We start from the raw sequence: 8,359 nt of genomic DNA, 5'->3' as shown, positions 1-8,359 counted from the left end.
CTGCTCACAAGAAAGTTGGTGATTTGTCTTGCATAAGGAGACCACCCATTGAAGCAAACAATTTTAAAATTGAAGCATCTACTACTTCTTTGCTTAATAATGTTCAATTTTGTGGTTTGCCTCATGAAGATCCAAACATGCATATTTCTAGTTTTCTTCAATTGTGTGATATGTCTAAACAAAATGGTGTTTCTGATGATGCTTTTCGATTAAGACTTTTTCCTTGGTCTCTTAGAGACAAGGCAAAAGTGTGGTTAAATTCTTTACCTGCAGGTACTATCACTACATGGGATGCTATGGAGGCAAAATTCCTAGACAAATTCTTTCCTCCATCAAAGACCGCAAAATTGAAAAGTGATATAAACAATTTTTGTCAATGGGACCAAGAGACTTTGTATGATGCATGGGAGCGCTTCAAGGAACTATTAAGAAGATGCCCACACCATGGTTTTCCAACATGGATACAGGTACAGATTTTCTATAATGGTCTAGATTATGGTAACAAACAATTGGTAGATGCAGCTGCAGGAGGTTCTTTAATGAAGAAGAGGCAATCAGAAGCATTTGAATTAATTGAAGAGATGGCCCATAATAACTACCAATATCCAAGTGAGAGGAGACTAAATGGAAGAAGTCAAGTAAAGGCCGTGGAAGACGTTGATATTAACAACTTAGGAGCTCAACTTGCAACCCAATTCATGAAGACCTTGAACACTCAATTTGGTCAAATAGGGGTGAATTCTATCCAATCTACTAATAATTTTTTATTTTGTGATTTATGTGGTGCTCATGATCATAAGAGTGTGGATTGCCAAGTTGGAAATCCCTTTGCTTCTGATGATGTTAATTTTGTAGGGAACTTCCAAAAGCAACAAAACAATCCATATTCTAACACATATAATCCAGGATGGAGGAACCACCCAAATTTTTCATGGTCTAACAACAACCAGCAAGGGTCTAATCAAGGACAAAGTGGAGGGTTTCAAAGACAACAATTCCAATCTCCATTCTACCAAAAGCCGCAACTTGCACATCAAAATCAAAATTCTTCTCAAGCTCAAACTCAATTTTCTTCACTTGAACAATCCTTGCAACAGTTATCTAATAATACTAATTCTTTCATGCAGAGAACTGAGCAACAATTGACAAACCATAGTCAAATGTTCAACAACCAAATGGCTGCAATCAAAAGCTTGGAGAACCAAATAGGTCAATTAGCAACTCAATTCCAAAGAAGTCAAGGAACTTTGCCAAGCCAAACGGAGAAGAACCCAAAGGAGCAGGTTCAAGCCATTACATTAAGAAGTGGAAAGCAAGTAGCCGGGCCTAAAGAAAGTGACAAAGGGATGGTAATTCTTGATGATGAAGATGAAGAGAGCCCTATAGACTCAACATCACACTTGGTCACACATGACAACTCAAAATCAAATGTGGAGCATAATGAGGCTTATAGGAGAAAAGATGAAGGTTTAAGTGATGCCATGAAGTCTCCACCAACAAAGTACATACCGCCACATGTAAGAGAGGCCGAGAGCTCACCAACTGGATCAAAGAAAGTTGAACCAGCACCTTACCTAACCAAATCTATTGACAAGCACAACGAAAATGAGAAGAATCAAGCCTACAAGAAAACCCCACCTCCACCTTTCCCATCTAGGTTTAAGAATGCAAAGTTAGATAATCAATTTAAAAAGTTTCTTGATGTATTCAAGCAATTGCATGTAAATATCCCTTTCATAGATGCCTTAGAACAAATGCCTTCCTATGTTAAGTTTTTGAAGGAGATATTGTCAAACAAGAGGAGGTGGGAGAATTATGAGTTAGTAGCTTTGAGTGAGGAGAGTAGTGCTAGGTTACACCATAGGATTCCACCCAAGTTAAAAGATCCAGGAAGCTTTGATATCCCGTGTAACATTGGACATTATAATTTTATGGCTCTTTGTGATTTAGGTGCTAGCATTAATTTGATGCCATATAGCATTTACAGGAAGCTTGGAGTGGGAGATGTGAAGCCTACCACAGTGACTCTTCAAATGGCAGATCGAAGCATAAAAAGGCCAAGGGGAATATTGGAGGATGTACTTGTAAAAGTAAACAAGTTCATATTCCCTGCAGACTTTGTGATACTTGATATGGAGGAAGATGACAACATTCCAATCATTCTTGGAAGACCATTTCTTGCAACCGGACGTGCCCTAATTGATGTACAACAAAGGCAAGTAACCCTTAGAGTACTCAATGAGGAGGTAAGTTTTCAAATCCCTAATGTTGTTAAATTTCCTAATCTTGATGAAATTTCTTGCTGCTTTCTTGTTGATGCATGTGATGAATTGGTAAATGATATGGCAAAGGAAAGTAATTTAGATCCCTTAGGATTGAGTGAGTTATTTGGACCATGTACAGAAGAAGAAAAACAAGAGTGTAACATCATAGATATAACCACCCACTGTGAGGTAGATTATGTTGGAAAGTTTGAGGATTTAGGTGAGAGTGGACCTAGAAAGATACCGAGTGTGGAGCACCCACCTATAATTGATTTGAAGCCACTACCTAGTCATTTAAAATATGCTTTTCTAGGATTTAATAATACCCTGCCGGTAATAATTTCATCCGCCCTGAGTGAGGACCAAGAAGCCAAACTTTTAGAAGTTTTAAGAGAACATAAAACTGCACTAGGTTGGACTATAGCTGATATTAAGGGTATTAGCCCCTCTATTTGTATGCACAAAATACTTATGGAGGAAGACCATAAACCGACTGTAGAACATCAAAGGAGGCTTAATCCTAATCTTAAGAAAGTGGTTCATGGTGAGATTTTAAAGCTTTTAGATGCCGGGATTATCTATCCTATTTCGGATAGTAATTGGGTAAGTCCTATTCAAGTAGTTCCTAAGAAAGGTGGGATGACTGTGCAAGAGAATGATAAGAGTGAGCTTATTCCTACTAGGTTAGTTACTGGGTGGAGAGTGTGTATTGATTATAGGAAGCTTAATAAGGCCACTAGAAAAGACCATTTTCTTTTGCCATTCATTGATCAAATGTTAGAAAGGTTAGCCGGTAAGGAATATTATTGTTTTCTAGATGGTTATAGCGGTTACAATCAAATAGCTATTGCCCCTGATGATCAAGAAAAGACTACTTTTACTTGTCCTTATGGAACTTTTGCCTATAGAAGGATGCCTTTTGGTTTATGCAATGCACCTGCAACCTTTCAAAGGTGTATGATGTCCATCTTTTCGGATATGGTAGAAGATATCATTGAAATCTTTATGGATGATTTTAGTGTATTTGGTGATTCTTTTACCTCTTGCTTGCAAAATTTATCTAGGGTTCTTCTAAGGTGTAAAGAAACGAATCTTGTGCTTAATTGGGAAAAATGTCACTTTATGGTTCAAGAGGGCATAGTTTTAGGTCATAAGATTTCTAAAAGGGGAATTGAGGTAGATAAAGCTAAAATAGAAGTTATAGAGAAATTGCCTCCACCGACTTCAGTAAAAGGTATTAGGAGTTTTCTTGGGCATGCGGGCTTTTATAGGAGATTTATTAAGGATTTTTCCAAGATAACAAAATCTCTTTGTAACTTGTTGAATAAAGATGTTCCCTTTGTTTTTGATGATGAATGTATGCATGCTTTTAATCTTTTGAAAGAAAAATTAATATGTGCTCCCATTATGTGTACTCCTAATTGGAATCTACCTTTTGAAATTATGTGTGATGCTAGTGATTATGCTATAGGAGCTGTTTTGGGACAAAGGAAAGATAAAAAACTGCATGTTATTTATTATGCTTCTAGAACTTTGAATGATGCTCAACTTAATTATGCTACTACTGAGAAAGAGATGCTTGCCATTGTCTTTGCTTTTGATAAGTTTAGAGCATATTTGTTAGGTTCTAAGACCATTGTCTATACCGATCATAGTGCAATTAAGTACCTCATGAGTAAGAAAGAGTCTAAACCTAGGTTAATTAGATGGGTTTTGTTACTTCAAGAGTTTGACTTAGAAATTTTGGATAAAAAAGGAGTAGAAAACCTAGTAGCTGATCACTTGTCTAGGTTGGAATTGAGTGAGGAAAAAGAAGAAAGAGATATAGAAGAGTGTTTTCCAGATGAGAAAGTGTTTAAGGTTGATGGTATGTTTGATGTACCATGGTATGCTGACATTGTTAATTATTTGGTTACTAATGTTATGCCGCCTAGTTTGGAAAAACCATATGAAAAGCATAAGTTTCTTAAGGAAAGTAGGTATTACTTTTGGGATGACCCCTATCTTTTTAAGAAGTGTGCCGATGGTATAATTAGGAGGTGTGTTGCTAGAGAAGAGACAATGTCCATTATTAAAAGTTGTCATTCTAGTGAGTATGCGGGGCATTTTGGGACTAGAAAAACCATAGCAAAAATATTAAATTCTGGATTTTATTGGCCATCTATGTTTAAAGATACTAATATTTATGTGCAAGGGTGTGATAGGTGCCAGAGAACCGGGAACATATCAAGGAAGAATGAGATGCCTTTGAAGAATATCCTTGAGGTAGAATTGTTTGATGTTTGGGGTATTGATTTCATGGGTCCTTTTCCTTCTTCTTGTGGTAATAAATATATTTTGGTTGCTGTGGATTATGTTTCTAAATGGGTTGAAGCTAGTGCACTACCTACTAATGATGCACGAGTTGTAGTGAAATTTTTAAAAAAATACATTTTTACTAGATTTGGTACACCCCGAGCAATCATTAGTGATGGTGGCACTCATTTTTGTAACAAACAATTTGAATCCCTTCTTGCTAAATATGGTGTTAGGCATAAAATTGCTACCCCTTACCACCCACAAACTAGTGGGCAAGTAGAAATTTCAAACAGGGAAATAAAGAGGATTTTGGAGAAGACGGTCAATGCTTCAAGAAAGGATTGGAGCTTAAAGCTAGATGATGCACTTTGGGCATACCGGACCGCCTACAAGACCCCCATTGGTACTTCTCCGTATAAACTGGTTTTTGGTAAGGAATGTCATCTTCCCGTGGAATTGGAGCATAAAGCATATTGGGCAACCAAGTTTCTCAATTTTGATCAAGAGGCTGTGGGCAAGAATAGGCTATTGCAATTGGATGAACTTGAAGAATTTAGGATGGATGCTTTCGAGAATGCAAAGATTTACAAAGAAAAGACAAAGAGATGGCACGACAAGATGATTAAAAAGAGGAACTTTCATGTTGGACAAAAGGTACTTCTTTATAACTCTAGACTTAAATTGTTTCCAGGTAAATTAAGATCAAGATGGAGTGGACCATATGATATTGTACAAATTTTTCCAAGTGGAGCAATTGAAATCACCAAACCGGGACATGAAAGTTTTAAGGTGAATGGGCAGCGGTTGAAGCCATATTATGAAGGTGGAGTGCTTGAGACTAGCCTCTACTTGGATGATCTTAATTAAGTTAAAGGGAGGAGTCAAGCTAATGACTTTAAACAAGCGCTCTTGGGAGGCAACCCAAATTTCTTTCTTTACCTTATATTTATCTATTTGTTTTAGTTGTTTTTAGTGGTTTTCTTGTTTTTAGGTTGTTTTGATGTGTTTTGTTTGAGTTTTTGCAAGGTTTTAAGATGTTTAGGTGTAAAAGAGCAAAAGACGAATGTTGAGAATTTCAAGTCTAAAGTTAGGTTTTTGGAGTATAACCACCTTGAATATGCATTGGAGTACATCAAATTGTATGGATACATGCCCTTCTTTTTGGCCGCATGGTGTGTAGGGAAAATGCAACATGTAGGTTTTTCCCAAGTTTTCACATTACAAGGAACATTCCATGTCTTCAAAGGGGAGTATTCTTTACCTTTTATTTACTTTTGCTTTATTTTATGTTTTTCACAATGAGGACATTGTTCATTTTAAGTTTGGGGGTGAAAAGCATGCTTTGCATCTTTTAAATCTTGTCCATTTAAGTGTTTTTATAAGTTTTCAAAAATGTTAGTTTTAGTTTTTATTTTCCTTCATTATTAAAAAAAAAAAAAATTTGTTTTTGTGGTGTTTTCTTTAGTACTTTAATGAGCCAATGATAAGACTATGATTGAAAATAAATTGGTTTTTAGATGATGGATTTGTTTTTGTGTATGCCTAAATGCTTGAATTTATATTCACATATTGTTACTTTCAATAAATTTTGAGCACATAATCAATAATGCATAATTTAGATTGTGTTTTGAAGAAGGTTTGCATGAATTCGAGTACTTTATTATTAATTGAACTCTAGAACTTGCTTGATTATTGCTTGAGGCGAAATCCTAGGTGAATGCATTACTAAGAACATGATTTAGGCCATCTTTGTTTAAGTTTGAACCTTTCAAGCCAACCTAATACATTATCTTCCACTAGTACCTTATTTGAGCCTTTAGGATGCATAAAGATGTGTTAGAGCCTTTTCTTCATTAAAGCACATTTACTTACCCTTTTTTAGCCTTAAATTTCTTTTTCCTACCTTGAACATACTACAAAGAGAGCTTTAATTGAATTGATATGAATATATGCTTGTGAGCTTGTTTGAGTGTTGAAAAAGAAAAAAATGAAAAAAAAAATTAAAAAATAAAATAAAATAAAGTTTGGAGGTTAAGTATTTGGTGAATTTGGCTCAAGTATGCATTTTTGTGTAAATTAGAGATTTGAATGTGCAATAAGAAGAAAAATAAGTTTGGGGGTTTAGTGGAAAAGAAAGAAAGAAAAAAAAAGAAAAAAAAGAAATAAAGAAAGAATATGTGTGATTTGAAGAATGTATGCACAATAAAAAGGAGAAAAAGGATATTGAAATTGAAGTTAAAATAAGAAAAGAAGTTCTAATAAAGAAACGAATTTTACAAGTAATTTATTCATTGATATTTAATTTTAGCTTTCTTTCTTTGATTTATTATATCCTATCCTTTTCTTTCTTTAGCCTTATCCATTAGCCTTAACAATAGAAACCATGAAGTCCTAATGATTTAAGGTGGTGCATTAACCTACATTAGTGGAGAGTGATAATTAAGTCAAGCATATGGTAGTTCATACGTTATTATCAATCTCTAATTCTTGTAAATTTATTCAAGCATATGATAATTAAGTGTATAAATTGATTTTCACACACACACATTGGAAGTATCATATATGTTGGATAGAATATAAGGTATTGAGTTACATAATTACTTTGAAACCATTTGAAAAGTCATATGTTATACAATCTTTGAGGCACCTCATTAAAGTATCTTATGTTCTTTAAATAACATTTCATTTTCTTATTCTTTTTCTTTGCTAGGGACTAGCAAATCTTAAGTTTGGGGGTATTTGTTAGGTCTAAAATATTGATGATTTTAGGCCATATTTATAGCTTAATATTTGTTAGTTTGTGTTAATTTGTTATGGAAAGATACTTAATTATGTATTTTTCTTAATCTAGGTGAAAGAGGAAGAATTTTAAGAAAACAACCATAAAGATGGATTCCTTGGGTCGAATTATGGTGGGAAGCAAGATTTGAGCTCGAACGGACTAAGCATTAAGAAGATTCCAAAAAGATACCTTGAAGATTCCATAAAGATTCTATCGAGAATTTCATGGTGGAAATGGATGTCATATGAATCATCAAGATCTGAGGATTTCAAATGTCTCGTTATTTGTGGATTTCGAGGTGCGAGCAAAGAGTTATCATCATTTAAAGTTTGAAATTTATAAAAAGGAATATTCTAGTTAAATCTCCACCATTGATCAAAAGAGAGAATTAAGGCAATTTGAGGGCCAAGATAAAAACAAGTGGCAATAATTGGTTAATTTATCATTAATGAGGCACATGTCATGTCACATGCTTCATTAAGGGTAAATTAGACTAATTAACTATTTTTTAGGAGGAATTAGATAAAAGGAAAGTAGTAGAGACTAAGTAATATACAGTTTCCTTTTTACACATGAAATTCGTCCAACCCTCTTCATGGCTTAAAAAAGGTATCTTCCAAGACTCCCACATTGGAAATAAAGAGAGAAAAAGATTCCCAAGGCCCTATATATATAGCCCCCACCACATTGAAGGAAGATATACAAGTTTAGAGAGTTATTTAAGAGCTTTTAGGAGGCTTAAATAGAAACAAACCAAATTTTGGGAGTTTCTAAGGTTCTCTTAAGGGTTCTAGGGTTTTAAAGTTTTAGGGTTTTAGAAGATCAATTGGAGAGCTTGGAGGAGGCAGAGAGACGTGGGCTTGCTTGGAGAAGAAGGCTACGACTTTGAGAGCTCTTGGAGGAGAATTTCTTCAATAGTTTTTATTCTCTTTTCCTTTCTCTTTAATTGTGAATCTTATTATTTTTAATAATTATGGATGTTGAAATTATTTTTACCATGAACTAATTTTCATAG

General features: G+C 34.6%; 1 non-coding gene across 1 annotated transcript; it reads right to left on the bottom strand.

Annotated features, from left to right (window-relative positions):
- Window positions 1-344: 344 nt before the first annotated feature.
- LOC112492140 (small nucleolar RNA R71) lies at window positions 345-451 on the bottom strand. The gene has a single exon (XR_003056481.3). It is a non-coding gene; the product is annotated as a small nucleolar RNA R71 (small nucleolar RNA).
- Window positions 452-8,359: the final 7,908 nt, after the last annotated feature.

This window comes from Ziziphus jujuba, chromosome 8 (genome assembly GCF_031755915.1).
Source record: "Ziziphus jujuba cultivar Dongzao chromosome 8, ASM3175591v1".
Lineage (NCBI taxonomy): Eukaryota > Viridiplantae > Streptophyta > Magnoliopsida > Rosales > Rhamnaceae > Ziziphus > Ziziphus jujuba.
Note: the sequence above shows the minus strand (reverse complement) of the source record. Positions and strands in the feature narration are given on the sequence as shown.